The sequence below is a fragment of the Puma concolor genome, chromosome A1 (assembly GCF_028749965.1).
Source record: "Puma concolor isolate L17-30 chromosome A1, mPumCon1.1.hap2, whole genome shotgun sequence".
NCBI classification, from domain to species: Eukaryota; Metazoa; Chordata; class Mammalia; order Carnivora; family Felidae; genus Puma; species Puma concolor.
Window position 1 is genome coordinate 106,911,592 of NC_141667.1, and position 20,188 is coordinate 106,931,779.

A 20,188-nucleotide genomic window follows, 5' to 3' on the forward strand; every position below is an offset into this window, starting at 1 on the left:
GTTTTAATTAAGTCAGGAGATCCAGGGGCAAGTTGTGACCCTGACTTCCCACATAAACCCAAGTAAACCTCCTCCCCTCCAGCATCTGTACCTTTCGGCCAGCACAGGATCAAGCACCTTGTTACTTCTGCCCATTCCATAGGAACTTGCCAAGGATGCATATAAACCCATAAAACATTCTCAGCATCATAGAAGGAAACAGAAGCACCGTCAAACGGACTTTTTCAATATCTACTACGAAAAACTGATCTCAAAATCAACTAGAAAAGAGTAAACAAAATGGAGATCATGGTCAACAAAACAAAGAGTTGGAATTCTGTCAAGGTGAAATGGGGCTGGTGCCTCTTTCTCAAAGCTCCTCTGTCTGAAGAACTGATGGTCATCCAACCATGTCCACAGGACACACATGGTATTCATCTGCATAAATCAGGACATCAATGTCAGTCTAGGTTCACTGAGCAATTTACATCAACCTTGAACTCTAATGTATTGGTATGCCTTTAAAAGTCAAACAGTTGAACAAATTTACATTGCCTTACTTCTTCACCACAAGGACTGGACTAGTTATCAACACCCAAGAAATAAGACTTCTTTTTTTTTTTTTTTTTTTTAGCATTTATTTATTTATTTTGAGAGAGACAGAGACAGCATGAGTGAAAGAAGGGAGAGAGAGAATTCCAAGCAGTCTCTGGGCTGCCAGCACAGAGCCCAATATGGGGCTCAAACCCATGAAGCTGTGAGATCATGACCTGAGCTAAAACCAAGAGTCACACACTTAACCAACTGAGCCACCCAGGTGCCCCAAGAAATAAGGCTTCTTGACTTTAGGAAGTTAGGATGGATGTGAATATTCACACAGTAATGGAGCTCAAAGTAGAAACCATGATTGATTTTTATCCGTTTCACCCTAATACATGCACAACGACTGGCCATAGTAGGTGCTCGTGAAATATCCATAGAATGATAAAAGAACAAATGGGCACGTCTTTCTCAAACAACAAACAGGCACAAAGAAAGGATGGCAGGCAACGTGGAGAACCTCATCCAAGGACTGGGGAGGGGAGGATCGGCATTCCAGCCACATACCTCTCAGATACATGGAAGAATGCATCACATGTGGCTGATGGCCCTACAGCCGAGGCAATATGTGGATTTTCCCCGGCAGATCTGTTCCTTGTAGTAGAGCCTCACTCTCTTATTCAGGCATGCACCCCACAAGCCTACCCCACTGGTTAATGAGTGTTGCAATATAAAGTGATTTACTAGCAGTGTGCATGGTAACTACCAGCACTATCCAAGTACAGTAGTGAGCTGCAGCTGCCATCACTGTCCATGCTAAGAGGTCTAACTCTTGAATTCAAGTACTCTCAGAAATGTGTATCTTTTTTTTTTTTTAATGCTATTCATTTTGGAGAGAGAAATAGACTGCAAGCAGGGGAGGAGCAGAGAGGGAGAGGGACACAGAATCTGAAGCAGGCTCCAGGCTCTGAGCTGCCAGCACAGGGCCCGATGCGGGGCTCGAACTCAAACTGTGAAATCATGACCTGAGCCCAAGCTGGATGCCCAACCAGCTGAGCCACCCAGGCGCCCCAGAAATGTGTATCTTAATGGCAAAGGAAACACTTACTTTGCCAAAATTTCTCTTTTGCACCATTATATAGTGAAAGCACACCCTACAGAAAATGAGGTCTGCTTCTGAGATCCCAATTTTGCCTCAGTGACAACAGGGAAGACGTTAGTCAACCTCTCCTGGCCTTGGTTTTTCTGTCTCTAAAATGGAGAGAATGCAGTTGACTATTGTTGAGGGCATCAAAGAATTTTTTACCTAAAGCGCTCAGTAAAAGTTAGCTATATAGTCCAAACAGTAGTAAAAATGGTAAGTATCATTTTCACGTGGATTTGGTTTCTTTTCACTCACAAATAGATAACGTAAATATAAAGGAAAAAAGTCACCTAAAATTGCACCAGGGAAAACCACTATCAACATTTCAGTGATTTTCTGCCAGGCTTTCTTTCTGCAACCTGTATTTTCTTGCAAAAAGGGGATCATACTGATTTTTGTCCCCACATAAGAGATTATGAACTTTTCCAAACAAATAAATATGGCAAACACCCATTAATTGAAGCACAAACTCTACCACTGAAAATTCAAACATAATTACCCTCTGTGATTCTGGTCACCACCTCAAAAACATTCAGGTACATTTTCAGACAAGATAGACCACAGATTTAAAGTCCAGATTTTTTATTTTTTTTCCTAGTCTTATTTTAAAACATGAACTAAAAGCTGAAGTATGAGGGGCTTTGGGCAACCTGTCCCCTTTAGACCCAAAGGCAGGACATTAATAAAGAAGGACAATAAAACCAGAGACTACATTTAAGAATATTAAGATCAGTATTACATGAATAAATGACTTAAGATAGAAATAACTCTATTTGAAAGACATCATTTGTTAATAATGTACCAACCTCCAGTAATCAGAACCCGTGGATTTTTTTCTTCCAATCCCTTCTATTTCTTTTCCTGTATTTGGTTTTATATTTTCTTTGTTCATATTTCAGAAAAGAATCCTGGTAGGAGGTATAGAAGCTACGTTATGTCCAGGTTTACATGATGGAGAAAACCTGCTATGGCCTCACCACAGCTCTGCCCCAGGTGCTTCGTTTAAAAAAAAACACAAAAATAAACTAAGGGTAGATACGAAAACAGTTGAAGAACTTAATTAGCAATAGAAAAACTTACAATGCAAACATTTCAGTTCACTGAAAAATTTTATAAATCAGTCCTTTTTTTTTTTCTTTTAGGAAATAATTGTTAGACTATCTCCCTATAACCCTCGAGAAGAAAAAAGTATGTATTTATTTCTATATCCTCACTACCAGGCACAGTGCCTGGCACTTAGTAAATGCTCAATAAATGTTTGTTGCCTGAAATTCAGCCAAACTACACTATTTGACCCATGCTTGATCAAGTGTGAACAGAAAGAATAAAACTAAACAAATCATTTTCTTTAATTTCATTCGCAGCATAGCATAATAGCTAAAAATCCATTGAGGCCTTACTGTATGCCAGGCACTTCCAACATCTTAACAACCCTATGGTGTACTAGGGAAAATTATCTGAACTATAACACCCAGAGAGGGCACACAGCCAGCCCCCTTTTCAGAAAAGATGAGAAATGGTAGCAGACTGGATTAAATGAGATAATGCATTGAATGCACTCAACCTGGGGCATTGGAAATAGTCAATATACTACTATCACTACTCAGATTATCATAAGAACTTTGTTAATTCCATCAACATCATCTCCCACCACCCTAGCAACAAAACAGGGCAATGTGTTCTTGGACTGCAAAAAAAGAAAAATATTTAATAATATTAAAATCAAGAAGAGTATCTCTTTGTGGAAAGGATAAACAGCCAATTTGGAATTGTAGTAATCTCTGGCAGGGAAAATGGGGAATGGGTCCAGGGAGGAGTATGCTCTAATATTTTTATTGCTTTAAAAATCATACGCAGGTGATAATGGGGTCATGAGTTGAACTTAAAAGTTTAAAGAATTAAGTTTTCACTTGTGGTTTTAATAAATTTAATATTTAATTTTGTTAATACAGCTGAAGAATGTGGCAAATATTAAGTTAAGCTAACGCTGGCTGGTATAGGTGTTCTGGTAAATTATTCTCTATTAATTTCTGAACATGATATATAACATTGCTTTTAATGATTCCTATCAAAATATGTGCTCCCTAATCTAATATGGCCAAGTAGCCAGGAGTACATTCCTTCCCCTGCTGGGGCCACATCAGGGAGGCTCTGCTGACGATAGGAAATCTCTGGTGGGTCTGGGTGGGGAAGCAAAGAGCCAAAAGGAACCATGAGGACACATACAGGGTCCCAGTATGAAAATCATGGCAGCTGTGACCGGCAAAGTTTCCCTTTGTGCCATTGGGTGAACAGAACGGAAGCAGGGAAAGTTCTTGAATAAATCCTCAATGTAGGAAATTCACACGCTAGGATCCCTGCTAGGTGAACCCAGGCACGCTTCAGGTGGGAGGGGCACAGGCAAGCGGAACCGCCTCCCTTCCCTCCACAGACTCGGAAGCGTGCTCCAAACCCTTCAATTTCGTTAGATCTCAAAGGGCACTTGAAAGCAAGCAGAGACCACTGCTAACGGGACCCCCGTGTGCTCCCCTCCTCGTAAGTCACTCTGTCTACCACTACCACGTACATTTTTTACGCTACCGTACCATATGTCAGTCTCATGTAGGTAGCAAGGCCAGATGTGTGCCTTGTCAAAGAAAAACAAGGCGTGATGTTCAAGTGGTAAGGACAGATTTTAATCAGTAGTAACTACTCAACAGGAAAAAAGAGCCCAGTGTGAACCGAACTCACCTTCCATTTGAACACAGTAACGGAGTGTTTTCAGAGAAGAATTAAGGAGTGGGGCAGGGAGCCAGCAGGGGCTCAGTAGAGTCAGGGAAGTGAAAAATTACAAAGGGTTAGTCAGTGTAACTGCGATCAGGCCAACTCTGTCTGCCAGCTGGCAAATATTGAAAATTCAGAGTCTATCCTCCCACGCAGGCTGAGAGACAGAGACCCTATCTGTTAGCCCAAACAAACAAACAAAAATTTTGACAGTCTTGAGTCTTCTCCGGCAGGCACTTTAAGAGGACTAGGGTCATCCTAAGGATATCACCTTGACCTTCAACCTGTGCTACTGTCTGTTCATGTCTTTACTGGCTAAGGTTGAAGCCTAGTTGAGAAGGAGGGCTCAGAGGAGCCTGGCTAGACTGGTCAAGGAGAGACTGTCAGGCTTCGATCTTTTTATTACATCAACAGACCCAAACCCAAAGGAGACATTTTGATGTGCAGTAACTCATCAGTTTTTGAATTCAGTTTGAACTAAATTTTTCAATTTAGTCCACGTATTAATCTCATACAATCTTCAAATCCGATAGGACATAAAACAATAAATTTTTCCAATAATGGTAAAAATTACTCTAGTTGTCGTTGATTCTATGGTCAGATTACTGAGTGCCAACTCTGACCCCCAAAAGCAATTCCGTCACTTAATCATGAACTTCTCCAAGCCTCAGTTTCCTCAGCTGTAAAATCACTTACGGGGTGATGCTAAAATCTGAAAAGAAAAAACATTATATAATGGCCATTTAATAATATCAGCCTCAAAAATAAGAAACACGAAAAGCTACCCAAGACACAGCAGATTATAAAGTGGGCAAGAAATAAACTTGTATTAAGCCACTGGAAAAAAATAATTAAATTAGGAAACACTTATACACATATAAAATAAAATATTTATAATCCTGTCACTGGTTAAATTTTAGATGTCATTATTCTTGCATGAGTGTTATCCTTAGGAATCACACGAATGTTATAAATTGAATGGTCTGTTAGCACAGCACATGGGAGATTTTTATTCCTGCCTAGACCCCCATTAGCGTTAATAGGAAAAGAGGACAACAGATGGATTTAAGACAGTCATTAGAAGGCACTAACATCATGCCATACTTGGTAGTGGCTACATCAAACTTTATATAAATTCGCTTTTTGATGACTACCAAGAGCCTCTAAAAAGTGTGTTGCTGTTGTATTCATGCATCATTTGCTGCCTACAATTTAAGAAAATTAGCATCTGTCAGCTGCATTATTCAGCTGCGCAGGGTGGAAATTAATGGATAATACCATTCCTAATTTCTTGTATGAGAGGTGAGCTTGCCTACCAATCTGGCCGCTGGATTTTAATACCAAACCGAGCTTGCTTATTACAACTGGAACTGTGATTGGCCCTGTGCTCTTTGGAAACACATTTTAAAAATTCTGGTATGTTTATTATAACATTTATTACATATATTCTACTGACATAACTAGAAATTTAGAGGCAATAAATAGAGGTCCATAATAAAGCTGAGATCAATTGGCCAGAACAATGTAAGCACTTGTCAGGCTTCACCCACAGAGGTATGAGTTACTTGAATGAGGTTTTTACATTGGTTATTGTTATTGTTATTGTTCTGGTCACTGGGTCTCTACTTAACACAGTGGAAGATGTGCAGTCTTTTGAGATAATATATTAAAATAAGTAGATTACCAAGCCTACACCCAGAATGTACCTTGGTTCTATCTAGGCTACATACGGTCTCTTTACTGGAGAGTGTTTTCCTTTGTTTCCACCCTGAATCCCAAGAAACAAGAAGACTTCCATAAATGCATGCTTTCAAACATGAAATACATGCTTGCAAAGCACCCCAAAGCTTCAAGTATCCCTCTGAAGTAGGAAAATACCAGGTCAGCAATAATTTTAGCAGAATGGCTATATAAAGAATTAAATATAGCCTCTGGAGAACTACTTTATCATCAGGGAATAATGGTACCTGACTAGATTTAAAAGCTTCCAGTAAAAAAGTTCCTTATCACCTGAACTGCAACATAGATTTAGTCGTCAGTCCACAGTCTTACATTTTGGGTTATTTCTCTTGGACTACAAACAAGCCATCAAAGGGAAAATAAGAGCTAGTAACTACTAACAAAGCAGTCTTTAGATATGGCTTCCGGTGCTCAGTTATACATAAAACTCTGAAAAAGTTTGTTTATCCCTCTAAGGCACCAACCAGGAACAAAAGGAAGCTGAGGCAGCAGCTGTGTGGCTCTCAAGGGTTTTGGTGACGTGGGGGGAGCCATGAGAGGGAGGGAAGGAGAATGGGGGTGGCGATCCAGGGGTAAAGGAGCTGGGGACAAAAAGAACAAGGGTAGGTGACCACCATGCTGGTGCCAGGAGCAGGCAGATGGGGCCACACATTCAGCTCTTTCATTCTTTATCTTTCCATGTGGGCTACCATCCTGCTGCTGACCTGAGCATCTACTGAAGCTCTCCAAGAAGGCTCCCTGAAGTTCACATGCACCACTTCAGCAGGAGAGGGACATCCCAAAATGTTACCCTTCCCATCTCCTACTAAAACTCCCCTTGCTTAATTCCACCTCTGGGTATACACAGAAAAGAACTAAAAGCAGGGACTTGAACAGATATGTGTATACCAAGTTCATAGTCGAATTATTCACAATAGCCAAAAGATGGAAACAACCCAAACATCCACTGAAAGATGAACACGTAAACAGAACATTGTACTATATACATACAATGGAATAAGATTCAGCCTTAAAAAGGAAGGAAATTCTGATACATGCTACACATGGGTGAACCCTGATGACATGCTAAATGAAATCAGTCAGGCACAAAGGGACAAATATCGTATGATTCCACTTCTATGAGGTTCCTGGAATGGTCAATTTCATTGAGACAGAAAGTATAACCGTGGAGACTGGGGGCTGGGGAGAGAGGTAATGGAGACTAACTATTTAATGGGTACAGAGTTTCAGTTCGGGAAGAGGACAAAGTTCTGGAGATGGATGGCAGGGACAGTTGCACAACATTGTGAATGTACTTAACACCGCTGACCGCTTAAAAATGGTTCAAATGGTAAATTTTATAATGTATATTCACACACACACACACACACACACACACACACACACACACACACACACACACACAAAACAACCCTCACTTACCTGGCTGAAACCATTCGCCTTCCCAAGAAAAAATAAGGTCCTTTTTGCTGTTCAGGAGGTATCCCCATTAAACCACATCAGCACCTGCTCTTGCAAATTACACTTAAATAACTTAACCCCTTGGAATCATTTGCAAGTCAGAGGAAATGAGTTTTTCCCAGAGCACTCCCAACTTTAGAAATGGAGAAAGGTCAAAGGTCAGGAGAAGTCACTGGCCGAATCAGGGAGAATGCATGAGTCAGCAGCCTCTGTCCTCAAGTATACTCCATCATCATCAAGGCGTTCTTCTTCTCTGCTCCACTGCTCACTCCTAAACATTGGTTCCCTCATCACAGCGACTGTCGTACTCACAGGCAATTATAGCCTCCCTTTATTCATCTTCAGCTCACTGCTACTACAACACAGAGACATGGTTCCTTCCATCTTCCCTCTCGCATGGGTGACTGACTTCCAATTTCTTGTCCCACCGCAAAAGAATAACTATACCTAGACATCACCGACAATGCTGCTAAATCATTCTTCTTAATGGCACAAATAAATATAATTTGAGAAACCAACAGACCTGTGACCAGAGAGTCAAGTTCACTGACTCCTATACTGAACTACTATTCTAGCCTTAAAAGAAAAAAAAAAAAGTGTTGTTCATTCACACAAGAAACGTCCAAAGCACAGCCTTGACCCTAAATCCTTAAAGACATCACCACCTACTATACAGGGATCTCCAATTGACAAGGCAACTGAATGCTCAATAGAGAGACCATGCATGTCTTCTGAGAGGCTGGTAGTCAAAGTACAGGACACCAAAAGGACATCAAAGTCTGAACCTAGATGACAGCACAATGCAGCCATCGCTAAACTTTGGTTTTGCTCCAAGACTCAAATCCAATGGAGATGCCCAAATTCACTGTGTAGAATATCCTCCCTCACCACCATTCTATATTTAACATATGGCAGGGCAACATTACTAACCACAAGGGCCTGGTGAGAAAGTTAAGGGGATGCTTTAAAAGGAAATCTGCCGGAAGAAAGAGCAGGTAGCAGAAGGTAACAGTTTACCAAGCCCAGACTGGATACATGACACATGTTTCAGGGAGTCACTAAAGGCCAGTTGTATACCATGAGAGCTCCAGGGACTATGGAAAAATAACACAACACCCATGTCTGCATTACAGAAATCAAAGCCTCTGGACAAGCCAACTCTAGCTGCCATTGCCAATCAACTGCAGATGCAGTTTTAAATAAAAAGTAACTTTAGTTGTAAGCCATACAGTAACATGACTCAAAGGTGCTCTCTTCACCCTCAATCACAGTTACCCTTGCCATTTTATAAAATATTTGTTAATGTTTATTTTTGAGAGAGACAGAGAGAGCTGGGGAGGAGCAGACAGAGAGGGAGACACAGAATCCGAAGCAGGCTCGAGGCTTCAAGCTATCGGCCCGGAGTCTGATATGGGGCTCGAACTCGAGAACCATGAGAACATGACCTGAGCTGAAATCAGACGTTCCACCAACTGAACCACCCAGGCATCCTTACCCTTGTCACTTTATGATAGAGGGGGAAAATGCCAACACATAGTACGTTTTTAAATTTTTTTAATGTTTATTCCTTTTTGAGAGAGACAGAAAGAGAGAGAGAGAAAGAAAGCGCAAGCGGGGGAGGGGACACAGAAACCAAAGCAGGCTCCAGGCTCTGAGCTGTCAGCACAGAGCCCGAGACAGGGCTTGAACCCACGCACCACGAGATCACGACCTGAGCTGAAGTTGGACGCCCAACCGACAGAGTCACCCGGGTTCCCCTACACAGTACATTTTTAAGTGGAATAATTTGAATCCACACTTACAGAGAAATATATTTGGCCTTTCTCCTTCCTTTTGTTTTCCCTTTAAGTTGCTCTTAAAGAAGAAATATTTCTTCTCATCCACCATGATTACCACTTGCAAACTCTAATAAGGGAAGATATTAGGATCAAGTGAACTAATACATGAGCTAGACCTTGGCAAAACTGCAATGTTCCTGCTGTTACAACCACTCACATCACTGGGTGTAGCAACGCCCAGCAAACTCTCCTGTTCTTCAGTGAGACCCGGTCCTGGTCAGCAAATCCTCACTGCACCTAGACCACCAAGATGTCTCCATTCAGATGATGATTATCTGTATTTCAAATTCTTATCAACGCCTGGGTAGCTCAGTCACTTAAGCATCCGACTCTTGGTTCAGCCCAGATCATGATTTCATGGTTCGTGAGTTCAAACCTCGCTTCGGGCTCTGCGCTGAGTGCATTCTCTCTCTCTGCCCCTCCCCTGCTTGCACTCCCTCTCTCCCAAAATACATAAACAAACATTAAAAAAACAAAATAAATACATAATAGTTTTGCCCTAAGCTCCAGCTGTAGAGACCAAAGGCTAATAGGACAACTGAAAATTAATTTTTCAGCAAGTATTACATACAGCCCACTCTAATGAGAACGTGGTCAAAAGAATCTGATGCCAAGTGGTGTTGCTTGGAATGGCAGTCTGCGTGGGGGCACCCATGAGATGGGTGCTGGCTGTGTCTAGGCAACAATGGGCATAGGTCAGAGTTAACATCTGCAATCTGGCCTCCCTCCATCCACGTATTGAAATATAATTCAGCAGAATGAATTGCTAGACATGCCTAAACCCCTTGGGAAATGACAGATATTGATGAATGCTGTTGAGAAGATATATGGACGGAAACGGCAAATAAATAGAACCATTTTTTCTCAGAGTCAGTTTGCGGCTATGTGGAGCAGCTGTTAAACTACTTGTCAAGCTCCCCCCTCTCCATTCCTCTTGCTCCTTCCTCTTCCCCATCTGCCTCCACATCTTTCTACAACCTCCCAGGAGGACCAGAATCGTGTGCGCTTCAAAATACCAACCAAATGAGTAGGAGTCATCTCCTCCTTCCCCGTCATACCTTGACTTCCCAACCCAGTTTGTCCAATTCTTTTCAAAATTTCTTTTCACCTAAATATGTTCACTGCCCCCTCTGGATCCTGGAAATATGTTCCATGTTTAAACTCAAGAAATTGTTGACTTCAAGTCCATTACCATTTTGCTCCAGTCACAAGGTTCAAATCCCAAATTCAAAGCCTGACTATTACCGTGTAGCAGCTGCATGCCTTGGTCAGACTTAATCTCCTGCCCCCCAGTTCCCAGTGCATGTTCTGTGAAATGGAGATGAGACACCAATCTCACAGGGTGGCTGGGAGGACAAACTGAGTATATGAGCAAAGAGCCTCTATTAGCATTTGACAAAGACAAGTCTTGGGATAAACAATGACTTATCCCCTCTTCTTTCCAGGGCTGAACACCTCTTCCTGCCAAGGGCACTCCTCCCTGACATCATCCCCAGACTGGACCAGATTCTCTCCAGCACAGGGCACTTTGGGGATAACTAGTTCTCATTCATTCATCAAGTAAACTCAGGAGCATAGAGAGGGAAACCAGTCGGAAAAGGTTTGTATCCTGGTTTCCCCATTTATTAACTAGAGAACCCTGGATACATTCCTTTTCCTCTCTGAGCTCTAGTTTCATACCTCTAGTGCTGATGTCAATAAATTACACACATCAAGTGCCCAGCACAGTGTGGAATACACAATTTGTGTTTAGTGGTGGTTTAGGTCCCCCACCAGGATGCTTGATCCATCCATCACAGGCACCGAATCCATACTCCAGGGCACTAATGGCCTCCACTTTCCCCATCATATTACCTATTCCTAGGTGGATGCATGTGTAGAGAGTCTCATTTATTGCTATACGGAGTCTGCTCTTCTCCACTGTAAACTCTGTCAATTGGGACTAGACTTCATCTGTGTTTTCAGCCATACATCACATCCAGTACACAGAACTTACTGAACTTGTACATGATTATACGCTTATATCTGTGCATACTAACTCTCTATTTTGTCTCTCATTTATATTTCAACCAGGGATCCTATTTTCCCATTACTGTTCGGTTGCACACTGCCTAGAAAAATATTCACATTCAGGGGTGCCTAGGTGGCTCAGTCACTTCAACATCCGACTCCGGATTCCGGTTCAGGTCATGATCTCATGGTTCATGAGGTGGAGTCCCGTGTTGGACTCGGAGCTGACAGTGTAAAGCCTGCTTGGGATTCTCCCTGTCCCTCTCTCTCTGCCCCTCTTCTGTCAACATGCATGCCCTCACACTCTCTCTCTCTCAAAATAAAAAAACTTTAAAAAATATATATTGAAACTCAGTCCCGTTGTTTGCTTTGTAACAATAATGGCAAAGACGCAGCAACCTTAAATGTCACTCTTCTTGGGTTTGACTTTCACTTCTAAAATGCATCTCCAAAAAAGTCCAACACCTCCACAAAATACTGGTTATTTTCAAGGTAGGCTGATTAGCCTCAAAACACTAGATAACAATTTGTACTTAGCATCTTGCTTTGTGAAGAAATTATGGATCCTATTCAATAACATTCTTTTGGACACTAAGATGCTTTTATTGACACACTCAAATATCACTAGCAGCCCTGGATGCTAAACATTTCTGACAATGGCCCTACATCTAAATACTTATGACAGGGAGCAAGGAGCTAGCCATCAGGAACTTTACAAGAGAAACAAAAAGAACAAAGGCAGCCAGAAGGGGATAAAACAAACTCTATTATCACAACCCAAGCAGAAATTTCCAGACAAGTACAAATTTCTTAACAAGTTCTGTTGACCCAAGGAAACTTCTATATACAATTGAATTCTCATAACAATGTATTTCCACATATATTTATTTGGAACAGTTTCTAGTTCCAAGCTGACTTTTACTCCAAATAGATTTCAAATTCTTCCTCCCCAATAGCAATGTCCATGTATGCTTTCTGAAGAATCTAGTATTTTGTCTCCAGTTTGTTGATACTAATTAATGAACAACCAAAAAGTCTAGAACACAACTATGAAAGATTTCTTCAAAAAATACCATATCATAGATCTCCCCATGATTCCAAATGGTACTTTGTTAAAGTCCCCATTCCCGGAGAGACAGACTTCCATCAGGGACTCTGTAGCCTGCTCTCCTTCCTCTGTAAGTAGGAAAATTAATGTCCATCCTACGTGGTTTAAAAGCAACAGAATCTAAGAACCTGTATTATCCAAGCTGCAACCCTATGCCCTGAATTAAGTCCTAAGAAATCACTAAGTGATTTCAAAAACATAACAAAATAGTGCCCTTGTTTTTAACAAGAGAAAAATTAAAGCCCAGATTAGCATCATGATTGCCTCAGCTCTGCTTAGAAATTAATGAGAAGTATAGGGTTGGAATTCAGCCCTTTCATTTCTGGTCTATTATTTACTCACTGAGTTCTTCTGAAAGCTTAGATGACATCAAGTAGCCTTGAACTCCAGGGTCAAGTCTTCATGTTTTAAAATAATGGTATCACTAGACTAGGTTGGCATTCCTTTTTAGAGAATTCAGCCGTGATTATGGGGGAAATCAGTGTCCTTGGTGCTGAGGTGGGGGAAGGTAGCCATTCGGTTGTCCTAGTCACCCCCTAAACAGCCATCTCTCAAGATTGAGTCTGCATGAAAAGATGCTCAACGTCACTCCTCATCAGGGAAATACAAATCAAAGCCGCACTAAGATACCACCTCACGCCAGTCAGAGTGGCTAAAAAGAACAAATCAGGAGACTATAGATGCTGGCAAGGATGTGGAGAAACGGGAACCCTCTTGTACTGTTGGCAAGAATGCAAACTAGTGCAGCCACTCTGGAAAACAGTGTGGAGGTTCCTCAAAAAATCAAAAATAGAACTACCTATGACCCAGTAATAGCACTACTAGGAATTTACCCAAGGGATACAGGAGTGCTGATGCATAGGGGCACAAGTACCCCAATGTTTATAACAGCGCTTTCAACAATAGTCAAGTTATGGAAAGAGCCTAAATGTCCATCGACTGACAAATGGATACAGAAGATGTGGTTTATATATACAATGGAATACTACTTGGCAGTAAGAATGAATGAATTCCTGCCATTTGCAGCAACATGGATGAAACTGGAAGGTATTATGCTGAATGAAATAAGTCAGTCAGAGAAAGACAGATATCATATGTTTTCACTCAAATGTGGATCGTGAGAAACTTAACAGAAGACCACAGGGGAGGAAGGGGGAATGATAGATACAATCAGAGAGGGAGGGTAAGCAAACCACAAGAGACTCTTAAATACAGAGAACAAACTGAAGGTGGACAGGGAGGTGGGGCGGGAAGAAGAGGGAAAATGGGTGATGGGCACTGAGGAGGCCACTTGTTGGGATGAGCACTGGGGGTTGTATGCAAGCCAATTTGACAATAAATTATATTTTAAAAATTAAATAAATAAAAATATAAAAACGCAAAAAAAAATTGAGTGTCTGGTCATTTTCTTCTAATAGTTCCATTAAATGCATTTAACCTCCCATTATTTGAATCCACAGAGAGGACCATAACTGTTCAAAGAATGGCAGTGGGGCATTTGCATCCAGACTTACATACATCAGAGGACATCACATACCAGATCTGCTTGGGGTTGTCCACAGAGATAATCCTGTCTCTGAGGTGACTAAGCAGCCAGAGAATCAAAGAAAACATTAGAAAAGGATATTGTACTGACATCCATGTGTAAGGGCTCTAACCTCCTGCCTTTCATACCATGCATGTACCTAAAAGACAGTATGTCTGAGGATGCCTAGACACAAAACCATTCCAGTATTTACTGACAGATTTTGCAAATAAAAATATAAGACCCCTAAATCCATTCCAGTACAAATAAATCTGTACTGGATTTAGTGAATTTAGTGCCCAAATTTCAGAATGGGCATACATATACTAAAAACAGGATTAGCTGTCTATGTGATATTATTAATGGTGTCATGCATTTTGTCTGGCCATCCTATTTACTGAGCACTTAATATTTGCAATGCAGGAAACTCTGCTTTGAAGAAACAAGGAAAATGTCAAGGAATTCATAAACTAGTAAAAGGGATGATAGGTACACAAATAATAGAAAATTTAGAGTGATCCATCCTGTAAGAAGAAAGCAATATACGATGGAAGGAGAGAGTTAAAGTAGGGCTGTTGAAGAATCAGCAAGTGATATGAAGGTGTTTGGAATGGAATCTGAATGTAGTTAAGGATCGTGAGTTTCACTTCCCTTTTTTTTTTTTACACATAAGTAGGCATCTCAGTGCTATGAGTTTGTGCATGTATTATTTCCCCCCTATTTTTAAAAATTATTTATATGTACCACTGCAGCCACAATCTAGTTCAATGGAGCAAAAATAGAGCAACAAAACGTTTTTGCTCTGAGATTTCTGGCAACCAAGGCAAACACAGTGGGTGACCCAGCTCTCAGTACTTAGCTCAAGAAAGAATTCAAATTTATCAGACTAGTTTAACCCCTTTTTCCTTGTTCTGAGCCCAGCGAAATTTGTTTGAGGCTTAAAAAAAAAAAAAAAGGGTCACTGACATAGGTAACTGTTCCTGTCCTCTAGAGTGATGTAAGGCAAAACTACAGGCGTGTCTGAAATTATGAGACACTAAATAAAAATCAAGGGCACAGAGCCGTGCGTGCATGCATACGTATAAACACTCACCAAACGTCCATATATGTTACTTAACATACATACATGCCTCTCTCTCACAGGGATTTGGAACATGGTAACTCTGCTACCTTGTGCAAAATCCTTCAAGCCTAATTTGGACACAGGATTAATCATGTAGGGTAGGAATGATTCCACTTTGGTCTTATTCAGAAAGAGGGAAACAGACATTTAAATAATACTGTACTTTCTTTTCAAAAGTCTCACTCCCAGCAGTGAGCCAGTCAGCAGTGGGTTAAAATCAAGGATGGGGCTTACCCTCAAGATCTCCCTTCTGGCCCTGGTGTGATGCAGGGCACCTGACACAGTACTGTCAAAGAACAGAGAAATGATCTGGCGAGGCAGACACAAGAAAATAAATGTAGCCCTGACAATAGGCGTTGATTAAATACTTGAATGACAATGGAACGTGACAATGACAAATGCAGGCTACCACCACCAGAGTCATTAATATATCAGGAACACTAATTTTTATAAATCTTTAAACTTCCCGGTTGGTGGCATTTGCATTCCTTTCCTTATACTCTTACTAGGGAGTTGACATACAGTCAGCTTCATTTTCGGTTTCCACCCAGGAAGTAAAAAACAGGTCTACATTCTTGATCTTTGATTCGCCACTGAAAATGAGCTTTAAACAAGAGATACATGGCCTGGGGTACTCAGTTTCAGAGGCCGGTGACAGGACATCACTGGAATGCTCCTCCAGGGGAGACAGTGGGTTTCTGAGCTCAACAGTGGACAAAATATTTATGTGTGAAGGGAGAAAATGAAGGGAAACCAGTCTCTGCAAAGACTCCCCCCCCCCCATCTCATCTTGGTAACTAAAATTATTTACTACTCAAGTTTGAAGGGACTTGGAGGCTGTCTGATCCAACCTGTTCATTTTACAGAGGATGAAATTAGGCATCAGCAACCGAGCCACGCTTTACTTAAAGGTATGCTTGTCACCAGCATCTGGGCCTCTGAGCCCCATTTCATGGTTCCCATAACACCCTGCAAGAGCAGTGCGTAACCTACCAAGTCACCCAGGCAAGTCACTTGCTTTCCATCTTGAAACCCCATTCAGTCTACTCCATGTATCCCATTCTGATCCATGCCTCCCCCAAACACTACTGCATCGCACCCCGCTACCACGCATGTGTTGTCCAGAGGATTCCGGCACATGAGCACTTAGCACCTCACTTACACTTCTGAGCAGATGTGGTACATTTCACTGCACACATTAAGACAATGTCACCAGAACAGCCAGACGCCCATATCCAACTGCATACATGTGGCTCCAGGGTGGCATGAAATGGCAGCACCCACCATCTCCCTTGCATTCCCCAACCTTATCTTCCCTTCCCTACTAATTATTTTTTTTTTTTATTTTTTGAGAGAGAGAGAGACAGACAGACAGACAGAGTGTGAGCAGGGGAGGGGCAGGGAGAGAGAGGGAGACACAAAATCTGAAGCAGGCTCCAGGCTCTGAGCTGTCAGCACAGAGCCCAACGTGGGGCTCAAACTCATGGACAGCAAGATCATGACCTGAGCTGAAGTCGGATGCTTAATCAACTTAAGTTGGACGCTTAACTGACTGAGCCACCCGGGCGCCCCCCCTGCCTACTAAGAGTGTTGTCTGTGGGATTTAATGGGCCATACTGATTTTCTCTTATTTAACTTTATATTTCATGCTCTTAACTACAATACTGTCAATTCAACTTTTGTGGCATCCTCACATATACCAAAAAGTGTCACAGGGAGCTAAAACCAATCCATCTTTTATAGATGATACATACATGGGGCTGAGAAGATAAGCTTAGAATCTGCATGCCTTTCTGAACCTGAAAGCACACAAGGCATAAAGGATGGGAAAACCACGTCCAGCCACGCTTGGCCTCAGTCCACCCTATCAGGGCAAAACAAATTTTCAGGAATGTACAAAAATATAAAATCAGCAGAGAGAAAACATAAAAGAACATGATAATCCCCCTTCAAAAAGTCAACCCCTTGATAAAAATGCCAAACCAAACCATACAACTCCAAGTGAAATCAACTTTCTCTTCTAAAGTAAATTTTAAGAACAAACAACTTGAATTTTTCAGGCACCTGGGTGGCTCAGTCGGGTGACAGTCTAATTCTTGGTGTTGGCTCAGGTCATGATCTCAAAGTTCGGGGATTCGAGCCCCTCATCAGGCTCTTTGCTGACAGCATGGAGCCTGCTTGAGATTCTCACTCTGTCTCTCTCCATCCCTCTCTGCCCCTCCCCTGCTCGTGCTCTCTCAAAAATAAATAACTAAACTTTAAAAAAAAAAAGAACAAACAACTTGAATTTTTGATACATGGATTCAATAAATTCATTTTTCTCTCAGGAATAACCCAAGTCTGTTATTTATAGAACCACGTTAGAACACAAAAAATATGGGCAAGACATTAAGGGAGCAAGAGAGAGACCAAAACGGTGAATGAGGAAGCCTAGTGCTTTGTTCATGTGAACATTCACGCATCTTTGGTTTGTTTCTGTTAAGTTTCTTCATTAGTCTCATTGATATAGAGAGCTTCCTTACATATTTAGACACACACAACTTTTTATTTTGGTGTATCTATGTATTCTGAGAGAGAGAGACAGAGAGCACGAGTTGGGGAGGGGCAGAGGCAGGGGAGAGACAGAGAATCCCAAATAGGCTGCTCACTCTCAGTGCAGAGCCCGATGTGGGGCTTGAACCCATGGAACATGAGATTATGGCCTGAGCTAAAATGAAGAGTCAAGAGTCAGACACTTAACCAAATGAGCCACCCAGAAGCCTAGACAAATACAAATTATTTTAAAATAATACCATCACTTGGGGCTCCTGGGTGGCTCGGTCTGTTAAGCGTGTGACTCTTTGTTTGGATCATGTCAAGACCTCATGGTTTCGTGGGTTCAAGTCCCACATCCAGCTCTGTGCTTGGTAGTGCGGAGCCTGCTTGGGATTCTCTGTCTCCCTCTCTCTCTCTACCCCTCCCCCACTCACTCTGTCTCTCTTAAAATAAATAAACATATAAAAGATTTTTAAAAAGTAAATAAAATAAAATAATACCAACAAAAACTGACCTTACCACATTTGACTTGCAACATCCACCACACCCAGCTGAAGGTCAAGAAGGCCAACTCAATTTTGGAAGTCAGAATGGTTCAGTTCTATGTAAGTATTCAACTGATTTTCCTACCCTAGTGACCTTGAAATTCTAGACCAACAGCGATTTAAGACCCAAGCTACTTTTTGGTCTGCAGAAGGCACCTCAAAAGGCTTAAGGGAAACTGAGTCTCCTTTCAACACCTTAATTAACACTCAGAACTAATTTTGAAGTCCTTCTATCTGGTATAAAATTGTCAAGTGGCTTTCTGAAAAGCCAGATTTGCTGACCTAGCATGGCTCCCAGCACTCTCTGGAACTCACACTACTTCAAAGCAAACAGCCTAGTCTCTCATCTGATTTCCAGTATAAGAAAAACACATTTGATTCTTCAAGTCCTCATTTAGACTCATCCCTTAATTAATTCTCCCAGCATGCCTGACATCCTCACCTCTTGGGAAGGCCTCCTTGGTCCAAGAGGCCTGAAAGAGATATGTATTTGACTTTCAAAGAGGTCTCTGCAGCCTGGCTCAGAACAAGGTGGCCACACGTCAGTTTGAGGCAGCAGGGCACCAGGGTCCAGGAACCACCTTGTGATCACTCTGTCAGGTGAAGCAATGACACACTGGTGGGCCACCGGCACGAGAGATGAGCCACAGCAGAAGGCTACCTGACAGACACTGGGAGGCAGCACCTGCCAAAGGAAGTGGCTGCATGCCCCATTAAGTTCAAGTCTCTGGAGCTATGCCTACTCTGGCAAGGAGAGACTGCATAACAAAAATACACCACAAGAGTCATCTTGTAATTAGAACACCTAGATACCAACAAAACATCCAGACACAGAATGACATAGGGGCAGTGAAGACAGCAATGATTTCAAAGACTATTTAAAAGCAGGCACTCTCAGGGCGCCTGGGTGGCTCAGTTGGTTAAGGGGCCGACTTCGGCTCAGGTCATGATCTCGCCGTCCGTGAGTTCGAGCCCCGCATCGGGCTCTGTGCTGACAGCTCAGAGCCTGGAGCCTGTTTCACATTCTGTGTCTCCCTCTCTCTCTGGCCCTCCCCTGTTCATGTTCTGTCTCTCTCTGTCTCTAAAATAAATAAACATTAAAAAAAAATTTTTTTTTTAATAAATAAATAAAATAAAAGTAGGCACTCTCACCAGGAAGAAGGTACTAATGGATTTGCCTCTTGACTGCTTGGTGACTCAGAAAAATGCGTAGACATCCTCCAACTTCCTTAGCAACTGTTGATGAACTATACAATTTTATAAGTTCTAAGAGAACACTCAACTAATGTAAAAAAAAATTCCTATTCCCAGTTACATGCCTTCAGCCCAGAGATAGAGAGAGAGAGAGAGATATTCACTGATTCACTGACTCATTGACTCATTGATTCATTGACTCAATGATTCATTGGTTCATTTATTCATTTAGCATGGAGCGTGATGTAGGTTGGAACACATGAACCATGAGATCATGACCTGAGCCCAAATCAAGAGTCAGATGCTTAACCAATCAGCCAGGAGCCCCCAGTCTGGCAATTTTTAAAGTATTGGCAAATCGCAAAACAAATAGAAATAGGATGTTTTTAAACCAGTACGACCTTAAGTTTGAATTTTCAGTGGATCTGGGATTTTTTTTCTCTGTTGTCCAAGAGCCAAGAACCCAGATGGAAAGTACCACAAAAGAGCACCATTTACAACAACTGCAAATGTCTTTGCCCTCTAAGAGTTTCCAATTTTGCCATATATCAAAATACTAACATTGCATTCAACCTTCAGGGCCTGGGTAAACCCAACTTAGCCCACATAGTGCTCAGTCCCAAATACAACCACATGCCCAAGTGCCCACTACCACTCCTCCTTCCAAACTCCCTTGGGCTCTG

The 20,188-nt window shown here is 41.7% G+C and overlaps 1 protein-coding gene across 6 annotated transcripts in view; it reads right to left on the minus strand.

Annotated features, from left to right (window-relative positions):
- Positions 1–20,188, minus strand: part of MAST4 (microtubule associated serine/threonine kinase family member 4) — a 567,430-nt gene that overhangs the window by 393,277 nt on the left and 153,965 nt on the right. The window lies entirely within an intron of this gene.